Here is a 10,337-nt window from a genome sequence, read left to right on the forward strand (position 1 = left end):
CTCTCTTGATCTCTGAGAAAACAGAGATCACCCAACATTCTGCAATGCTATCATTTCATTCTCTGCGTCCCCATAATACAACAGTGACATCATACCAGATCGTCCCTGCGGTTCCCTCTTTTCAATCATAGTAGTAATAAAGCGTTCCGCTAAGCTTCTTATACATGGAATACAGCAACATCCACACGTGATTATTATACCCAAAAACACAGCAATCGAGGTGAGAGCCGACATGATCAGAGCCTTGTATTTTCCAAACTGTTTCTCCAGCCATCCTGTAATTGGGTTGTCCGTGCCTGACGCCTCCTGCATTTCCCTTGACAGCGATTTGAGCCCTTCGAGTGCTTTAGTGACCGATCCGTCTGGCGCTGTGTTGTTTGGAATGAAAGTGCAACAAGATTCACCAAACATCACACACACTCCTCCCTTTTCCGCTAACAGCATGTCTAAGGCCATACGATTCTGGACAGCCATCAGTGAGGTAGCTGCTAGTTGATCTCTCAGCCCCTCTACGGCATCTCTGGTTAAGTTTGCTAGGCGCATTACATTATAATGCACAAAGTTAATCCTGTCTACGTTTTTGTTAGGAGTAATTGGAAACAGTGCTGATATGATCGGAAAACTCTCGAATCCTGCTGCAATTTGATTAGCTAATTTGTACTCTTCTGGAACCCCCCTGGGTATCCCTATGGCGTCGATGTACGTAGGCGTGTTTTTTGTTAAGTCAAACTGGTCTTGAACGTCTCGCCTCCTCCTGCCGCGTGGTATTGAGTTTGTGTGCCTGTGACCTATCAGAGTGATAGGAGCTCCTAACCTCACCATTGCGCACAACCCTCTGGCTTTTGTAGGCATTCTTACATGCAGATTTCTCGACCCACAATAGTAATATATTCCGGCTCGCGCCCATGAACCCACTGTCTGGCTGCTATCGTTAACCACCCTTTTACACTTGTCAGTTTCTAAATACCCCAGCTTCTGAGCTGTTTGATCGGAGGAATCTCGAACGAAGCATGTAAAGTTTCCTCCCTTAGGCTGAACGAAAGCGCCTGTTCTGGTGTCATTTTGTATTACCGGAAAGATGTTCCCTAAAGTGGTACAGTTACCCTTCACGTTCCCTCTAGTGAGACTGATCATGCAGTTATAGCCTATGGGGTCTTCCTCTGGAAACAGTGGAGCTGGCAGAATCATTAATTTTGGTCGAGCCATCGCGCAAGCTACACAATCTTCCATTCCCGTTTCAGCTGCCTGACCCGCCATCCATCTTATCCATGTGTTGTCGCCTGAGAAGCTAGTACTCAATTCTAAGATCTGTTGCGGAGACCATTTGGTGTAGTCGGACCCGCGAAGACCTTTTGACTCAGGTTCTGTTACGTTTGCGGGGAGTGGTCCTGGTGTTGGGCTCCCTGGCTGCTTCCTGACTCGTTTTGTTTTTATCTTTATTTTGATCAGCCCTAAGGAGTCTGTCCCCGACTGATGAACCCCTAAAACAAAGTATATCGAGCGTGACCAGAGTAGCTTGTGCTCTAATACCGACGGAGACACGTCCCAGTTTATCGACAGTGTGACCGGATTCTTGGTGGGATGTGCATCTCTCTGGAACGACGCAGCCGCCCACCATCTCCGAGTGGCTCGCATGGTTTCTCCTATCGGTCGAGGAACCCACCCGGTGCTCAACGCCACCTGCTCCCAACTAGGACACCAGGAGAAGTCAGCCGATCCCTCTCTAAAGCATCGACTATCTAGTCGTGGACTCCAGCACAGGTACACGTCCAAACCCCTGTATGCCGCGTCTTCCCCCTGACAGTTGATGACGTCGCAGATATCAAATGTCCATGCAGTGGTCTCCCTAAGAACGTATTCTAATTCTATTCCCCCATATTTGTCGATGCAGCTGCCTTTAACGCTTCTCTTTGCTCTCGTGTTGTTAAGGTCTTGTGGTTTAAGTGTCAGCAGCAGGAATATCGCTACGGCCACTACTGACACTGCGGGCGCAGCATACCTTATCCATTTAGGTCCCCACCATACGTCGGTTCTCGGACCCGGACGCCCAAATAATCGCGGTAGACCCATAATTTTTAGTTATCTAATTATGCTCTAAGTAATTCGCTTATTTTCCTTTTTTAATTTTTACCCACCCTTAATTTTAGTCAATTTTTATTTCTTTGTTTACTCGTCTATGTATCCGCCGGGGTGATCAATAGCCTTCTTGACACCTTTGTGCTTGAAGGGCGGGTATACCCGATCAGCCCTTCTCCCAAGCCCAGTGAGCTATTTTGATCACCCTCCTTTTATCTAATTTACACTAAAGTCTAAGGTTCCCGCTGCGTATTTCCTGTTACCGTCTCCGTCGCGGGCGAATCTGATTCTAACCCCAAAGCCCCCCAAACTTGGCTCCCCTTCTGGTGTTTCGACGGGATAAAAGATCGAGACCCAGTCCACCCCTGGGATGCTGGGTATGGGGTCTACCCTTAGAACCTTGGAGCTTGGATATGCGGCGAACGTGGCTATTAGTGTGCCTGTCTGTGAATGTGATATCGGGACCGCCGGCCCTGTCAACGAAACTCGTATTGGAGGGTCGAAATCAAACACGGCCTCCAATGGCGGCACACCTGCAGGGAGGATCTTCCACTCTACCCCACTCATTCAGAACACTGTTTCGTTACCTTCGATTTTACTTCTGCCCTTCGCCTCTTATTTAATGTGGTACTGGTTTACGCCACTAGATGGTGCTGGAGACCCTCTTACCTTTCAAATGACAAGAAAGGGTGTCTGGATCATGTATGCTCTCAACCTCGTGCTCCTAGACTTCTTTTATCCTTATCACAAACACAATTTGATTATAATGCAATAAAAACACAATGTAATACAATTCAGTAATACAATTCAGTAAAACACAGGGGGCAGTCCCCTGTTATGTGGTTACACTGGTGTACGCTCTCCTGGGTATCGCCGAAGGGAATTTAACATCTCATAGTTGGTTATGGCCCACACTGCTGTTATCAGAATGTTATAGACAATGATGCCAACGACCCAGATGGCTTTTGCAGTTAGAATGCAGTCGGACCAAGAAGTGTGTTGCGTTTCTTCTTCGGCAAACTCAGCTTCCATTCCTCTCCCGCATTGGGGGCGGTGTGGCCTCTAACCCGATGTGCCCCGAGAGCCTCACGCAGGGTGTTATTGTGACCCTTGCTCGTGAGCTCGTGTCTTGTCGTTCTCCACAGGCGGCTCCGATGCCCGGCACTGGCTGAGGTGGTACCACGTCTCTCCCTTGCCCTTCAGTCGGACGGCGTGCGCTGTTCTCTCGACGACCTCAAACGGTCCGGTCCACCTGGGCTCCACCCACTTCCTTTTGACGATCTTCAGCTGGACCCACTTGGTGATGGGCAGGTCTGCTCGCGGACTTGGTTCCCCCTCCACGGCTGGGTCCGGTGGCAGGAGTGGTCCTGACTCCTCTCCTCGTACCTGGGCAGAATAAGCTGCACACAAAGCTTTTAAAGGATTATACCACTCTTTTTGTGCTCCTACCGCCTTCCAGGCAGGTGGGGTGAGCGCTTTGTGCGGTCCTGGAAAGCTTCTTCCTGTCATGAGTTCAAAAGGAGTTAGACCAGTAGTAGAATTCACTGAAGATCTGATGGCCATCAACACTATCGGCAGGGATTCGGCCCAATTCATCCCTGTGTGTGCGCACACCTTTGCCAATTTGTTTTTGATATTACCGTTCATCCTTTCCACTTTGCCCTGAGATTGGGGATGGTAAACCGACCCGTACTTGTGTCTCAAACCCAGACTTTGTTCCACCAGTTTTAACTCTTTACTGGTGAAGTGCGTCCCATTATCTGAGCGCACTACTTTTGGGAATCCGTGCCACGGGATCCAGTGATTTACCAGCACTTTGCAGACAGACTTGGAGTCCTCTGCCCTGGTGGGAAATGCCTCAACCCAGCCTGAAAATTTGTCCACGATCACTAGCAAATACCTTTGCCCTCGTACCGGTGTTATCATGTCTGTGTAGTCAATCTGGATTTCCTCCCCTGGCTCCTGTGGCCCAGGGAACTTGCCTGGACCTGGTTTTAAAGTACGAGAGCTATTATGAGCATTACAAACATCACATTTAGCCGTCCAGTCTGCTATTAAGTTAGTTAGGTATGGATGCCACCAGCGACACAAATTTTCTTTCATCTGTTTCCGTCCCACGTGTGCTGCCCCATGCGCTTCAGTCAACACTGATTTGATCAACTGGCTTGGTAAAATCGGTCTCCCATCTGGTCCCTCCCAGACTTCGCTACCCCTTTTACCGCCTTTGCTAAACCACGCTGTTTTTTCTTCCGGGGTCGCCTGCTCCTGTAGCTTGCGTAGCTCTAGACCCTGCGGCAGAGGAGCCCACTCGTCCTCTGCACAACAAACCATTTGATGTGCTCCGGTAGTATAACCTGCTGCTTTTTTAGCGGCTGCGTCTGCTACTGCATTACCTCTGCTTATTAAATCGTCCCCCTTTTGGTGCCCCTTGCACTTAATGATAGCCACTCTTGTTGGTAGCAGCAACGCCTCTGCTAATTCTTTCATGTCCTGCTGATGCTTGATGGGCTTGCCCCCTGGTGTGATATAACCTGCTCTCTCCCAATGACCCAGTTCCACATGGGCTGTTCCTACCACGTACGCCGAGTCTGTGTAAATGTTAACTTCCTTGTTTTCCCCCAGCCTTAGTGCTGCAATGACAGCCAACAGTTCTGCTCGCTGTGCTGATTGTACGCCGTCAGGCTTCCCTGATTGCACAACCCAAAACTCGCCGGGGCCCCCGTGAGTCTCCATTACTACTGCAAATCCTGACTCCACCCCACCTTCTTGGCTCCTGTAGCCACACCCATCTGTCCACATATTTTCCGCCCCTGGGATCGGTTCTGCTTCTAAGTCCGCCCTCCATTTAGCTGCTTTTGCCACCTCAGTTACACACTCGTGTGCCGGACCCTGCAACATACAATCAGCCATGTTAATCCCTTCATGTGTGAACAGTAGGTTTGGCGCTGTCAGGACCTTCTGTATTCTTCTCTGTCTCAGTGGGGTGAGTGTGAACATCTGCGAGTTTACATAAGCCATGACGCTGTGGCTGGTCAGGATATGTAATGGGTGTCCCGTGACGATGTGTGCTGTCTTTTGAACCAGTTTCGCAACTCCTGCTACGTGTTGTGTGCATGGAGGGTGTCGTTTTTCTGTGTTGTCTAGCAAAATGCTCGCGTGCATCAAGACCTTGCGGTCCCCTCCCTTCTTTTGATATAGCACTCCGTTCACGCAGGAGTGTGTTTCAGAAACATCCAAAAAGAACGGTAGGTTATAGTCAGGAACTGCCAAGTCCACTGCCTGAGCTAGTGACTGTTTTAACTTGATAAAGTGCTGCTCAGCGTCAACAGTCCATTTTAGCTTCGCTGGCAAATTTCTCATCCCCAGCTGTCTGACCATGTCTCTCAATGGTTGTGTCAGGCCCACATAGTCTGGTACGTAATGTCTGCTGTACCCAGTCAGTCCCAAAAATGACAACATGTCTTTAACTGTGTCGGGTTTGGGATGGTGCAATATGGTGGTTCTGTGTGAAGGGGAAATGCCGGTCAAACCTCCTGTGACTATGCGGCCTAGGAACTGAACTCTAGGCCTGCAACACTGCAACTTATCTCGCGACACGCTATAGCCTGTCTCCCACAGTTTTAGGAGGACACGTGTGGTGGCCTCCAGGCACGATTCGGCGGTTTCTGAGCTAATTAACACGTCATCAACATATTGGATCAAAAGAGACCCTTCTGGCATGTGGCAGGTCTGCAGAGATATAGACAAAGCTTTATTGAACAGTCCCGGTGACAGGGCCAGCCCCTGTGGGAGTCTGGTGTACCGGTACTGCCTGCCATTGAAGGTAAATGCGCAGAAGTCTCGGCATTCCTCTGCTAGTGGGACACAAAAGAATGCGTTAGCCAGGTCAATACAGGTGAACCACTTCATTTCAGGTGACAGTGAGGATAAGGCTACATATGGGTTTGGAACTGGAATGGTGGGAGTTATTAAGATTTCATTAATGGCCCTTAGGTCATGTGCCATACGATATGTACCAGTGCCTTTCTTCTCTACTGGGAGGATGGGGGTGTTCCAGTCTGAATCGGCCTCTTCTAAGACCCCTGCAGCCCAAAGCGCGTTTATGGTCACGGTGATCCCAGCCTCTGCAGCTGGTTTGTGTGGGTACTGTCTCACCCACCTGGGGCGGTCGGCCTGTACCTCAAACTTGACTGGTGGCTGCGAGATGAGGCCCACGTCATGAGGTCCCTTCGACCACAGAGAAGCCGGTATCTGATTCAGAATTGTCTGTGAGTCAGGGTGATCGCAGCATTCTCTCCCGTGGAACCTGCTCAACATTTCATGGGTTAATTTAATTTTATCAAACGACCGTGTTTTGATAAACCAGGTGTCACAAGATTTGGTGTAGATTATACATGGGATGTTAGTTAATTCCCAGTCCTCAGCGGCTGCAGCTCTCCTAATCATGCCTCCTAACTCCTTAGCCATGTGTGCAGGGTGCAAAGCCAATGAAATATGTGGAGCTGCCGATTCGCCCATCATGTACCAGCGTCGCTGTTCAGGTGTCAGACGCACTGAGGCGGCCACCCCCTCGGGCCCTACCATTATCCCCCGAGTCTCTATTTCCCATACCTGCCCCTGTAGCTGTTCCCCAAATTCTTCCCCATAAACTGGATCCCCTACTGGATCATAAAACAAAGTGACATGCAGTGGGTCGGGGGGCGGGACATAAGGCTCAAGGAGATTGATCCATGGTTTCCAGGACATGAACACAGAGTGGATGCCCTTTGCGGTGCATGAGTCAGGTTCCAGGAGCCCCCAGTATATGTCGACCGTGGGGGGCCACTCCGTGGAGATCAGGTACATCCCGGTGTTGATTTCCTGTGAACACTGGATTTCGGTACCGTCCGACAGCGTCACCACCAGACCTAGGGGACTACACAACACAGTAGCTCCTAGTTTAGTCAGGATGTCTCTCCCGCAGAGGTTAACAGGCGCTGACTCTGAGATGAGGAACCTGTGGTTAATGGCCTGCTGGCCACACTGTACAGTCATTGGAACAGTTTTATGCAGACTTTGAAACTCCCCCGAGAACCCACGAACTATGACAGCATCGTTGCTCACTAAGTCATCCGGCAAAACACAATTGATCGCAGAGTGTGTTGCTCCTGTGTCCACCAGAAATGATAGTTCTTGAGAGCCGACTGTCAAGGACAGCATGGGATCCGCCGTAGCGCTGCTGTCGGAGTTCTCGTTGGGGCCCCGTCATGCGTGCTGCTCTGCTCCCCAGTCTCCAAGTGGGAACTGTCCTGGGACTACAGAAGGGTTAGGTGCAATCATGTACGGACCTTTCCCCCTCCCTCGCCCGCTGACATACTGGTGCCGCTCCCTTGAGTTATGAGGACACTCCCTCGACCAGTGCCCCTCCTCCCCGCAGATGAAACATCCACCTGTCATATCAGGACCCCGTCCGCCAGGACCACCCCGAGTGCCTCTGCCCCTTCCACGACCTCTGCCTCTGAAACCCCCGTTAAATCTTTCGTGTGGGTGCTCCCACCCCTGTTGCGCATAAGGAGCGTATTGAGGACCGTGGGGCGGGCCCCCGTACGTGTACACCGCCTGCGACATATCTGGTTGAGGTAGAGTTTGGGGAGGTCGATGGGCTTGAACCGGAGCTACCGTAGCAGCTTTTAGCTTTTTACCCTGTTTGTCTTCTGTGGCCTTACGCCGCGCCTCAGCTAAATGTAGTTTTAGCAGTTCTATTTCACTTTTATCTCGTTCCTCTTTCTTTTCTTCCGCTTTGTCTAGGGCCTTAGTTAAGTGATGAATGAGGTGCTTGTTCCACTGGTCAGAATCGCAATCTGTTAAATCTGGATTGTTTTCTATGGCTTCCTGCACATGCTTTGGGACGCCATCCAACACAGCCTTCCTAAACCAGTCACGGTGGGGGCCTTGGGTTCCTGGGTGAATACCAGTTTGAGACACCCAGGTGTCTACAGCTTGGCCTAGATAAGCTGTGGGGGTCAACTTATCAGACCACGTGAACTTGGGAACTGCGGATGCGGCACGCACAGGCCATTTTTTACGGAGGGCATCCCCTAATGCCCCAATGTACCTGTTGAGAGGGGCCTCATGTAAAGCGTGAGTTGTGCCTGCATCATACTCGATATCTCTAAGGTCTGTGGTAGTACAACAACGCGCTGCCACCCCCCTGAAGTCTCCTAGAGCCAGAATTTTTCCGGCAGTAAGCTTATCCAGTTTGGCCAGCCAAATGCCTCCCCCCTCGCTGAGAGGAGGAAGTTGGTCAGTCAGGGCGGTTACGTCAGTCAATGTCCAGGGTTGATATTCGCGCTGTCCCGCGGGTCCGGACACGAGTGGCATGATTTCGGCTACTTCAGGACTTTTATTACCCGTTTTAGATCTAGTGCCTGCGTGAGGCCCCGCGAAACCCCTCTGACTGGGCTGCTCTGAGCAGCCAGGCTGTGGTGAGTGAAGCTGCTCCCTGATCTTGCGCAACTCTTCTCTGGCCTCTAGCAGTTCCGCTTTCATAGCTTCTGTGTCAGCTCCCTCCTTCTCACTCCCCGAAATGTCTCCCTCGCTTGCTCCGCTCGGTTCTGTGTGTGTGCTATCTGAATCTGACTCCATCCAATTCCCCTCTAACACACAGTCAATCCTTACCGCGCGTCCAGCTCTCCCTTTATCTCCCCCCTTGCATCCCTTAATGGCTTTTGCTGATGGGTCTCCCTTTGATTTGTGTTTTCTGACAGCTGTGGGGCCCCCCTTCCTTTTAACTCGCCTGTGTGTTCCTGGTATGGGTTTTGAAGCGCGCTCGCAGCCCTCTTCCCTGTCAGATGGTTCTGAGTGTGTGGACTCTGCATCTGAGCTATCGTCTTGCGAATCAACACATTCATACCAGCCCTCCTGCCTCGCGCGTACTTCGTCAAACGGTTTAATCCCTGTGGGTTTCATTGTGGATTTATCGCGTGTTCTATTGGGCTCCCCGTCGACCGCTTGGTTAACTTTTATGGTTCCTGTTTTAACATTAACCACGGGATACATTCCACCAGCCCCTCCCTGCGCTCCTCCTGCGCCCTCCGCTGAGGGAGCTGAGGCCTCTACGCGCTTGGGCTCATATGGCGGTGGTGCGAGATTCTCCTCTCTGTCTGTTATTTTCAGACCGCTTTTCCTAGCCTGTTCCTGCACGACTCCCAGCCAGTACTGTTTGTACTGACGACTCCGCACTAAATCTTTTTCCCTTTTAATAATTTTACGTGCCAAGCGTTTACGGTTTATCATTCCTGCAACCTTATGCGCATGTTTTAGTCGCTCTACTTTGCTGCGAAACTCCCGTATTTTATAGTCAATAATGTCCCCCAACGACACTCTGTCTTTCCCTTGCCACCCCGTTTTCGAGATCCACGATCTCAGTTTTGTGGAACACTTGTTTTTTTGTTTTTTCCATTTCTTGGGATTGTCCTCAATAGGGGGGATTATCTTACTGGTCAGGGTTATCTGTTCGTCTAAAGTTTTCCACTCCCATAATCCAAGACCCCACTTTAAATCAAACTGCTGTTGGATCGTGTGCATTTCCCCACCAGGCATTGCTGACAAATCACCGATACTCGCCTTCAGTCGTCTTCAACCTTACTTTGATAGATTGGGGCTCAGTTGACACCGTAAGGTTTACCACCCTCAATCAATTCAGGTTCTTGGTCCGAAATCAGGCGATTCTGGGGGTACCTCAGGTCCCCGGGACGCCCGTGACCCAGCTGACTCGAGAACGCCGCTCGGTCTTGCCGTCGCCTCGTCAGGCAAACGGGAGGGTTGCCACACCCCAGGAAACAAAGAAAACACTTGTTAGGGACTCCAACCCTGTATTTTCCTTTAAATTGCCTTTTTTTTTTTGCCTTGTTACCTGTAGCCTTGGTTTTATCTTTTAATTTGAATCAAAACAAAATTGAATTTGGCATCGACCAAACACCATTAGTTCATCACAATTTGGTATTTATGCAAATGTGCAGAATTTTGTTGTAACAGGTATTCTGCTTACCTTGTTTTATGCCGGCATGGATGAACCAAAGGTCTTTAGAGGATGGGCCCTGGATTCCCCTCCAAGAACGTCGGGGTCACCATCTGTGAAGGGCTGACCACGTTCCCACCACTTCAGCCCAGCGTGTTCGTTCGATTGTAGGAGAAAACAGGAGCCACCAGCCAAACTGTTGCAATGCTATCAAAAGGCTTTATTAAAATCAAAGATATATCTCGGGAGAATCTCAGAGACA

The sequence above is a fragment of the Brachyhypopomus gauderio genome, chromosome 8 (assembly GCF_052324685.1).
Source record: "Brachyhypopomus gauderio isolate BG-103 chromosome 8, BGAUD_0.2, whole genome shotgun sequence".
Lineage (NCBI taxonomy): Eukaryota > Metazoa > Chordata > Actinopteri > Gymnotiformes > Hypopomidae > Brachyhypopomus > Brachyhypopomus gauderio.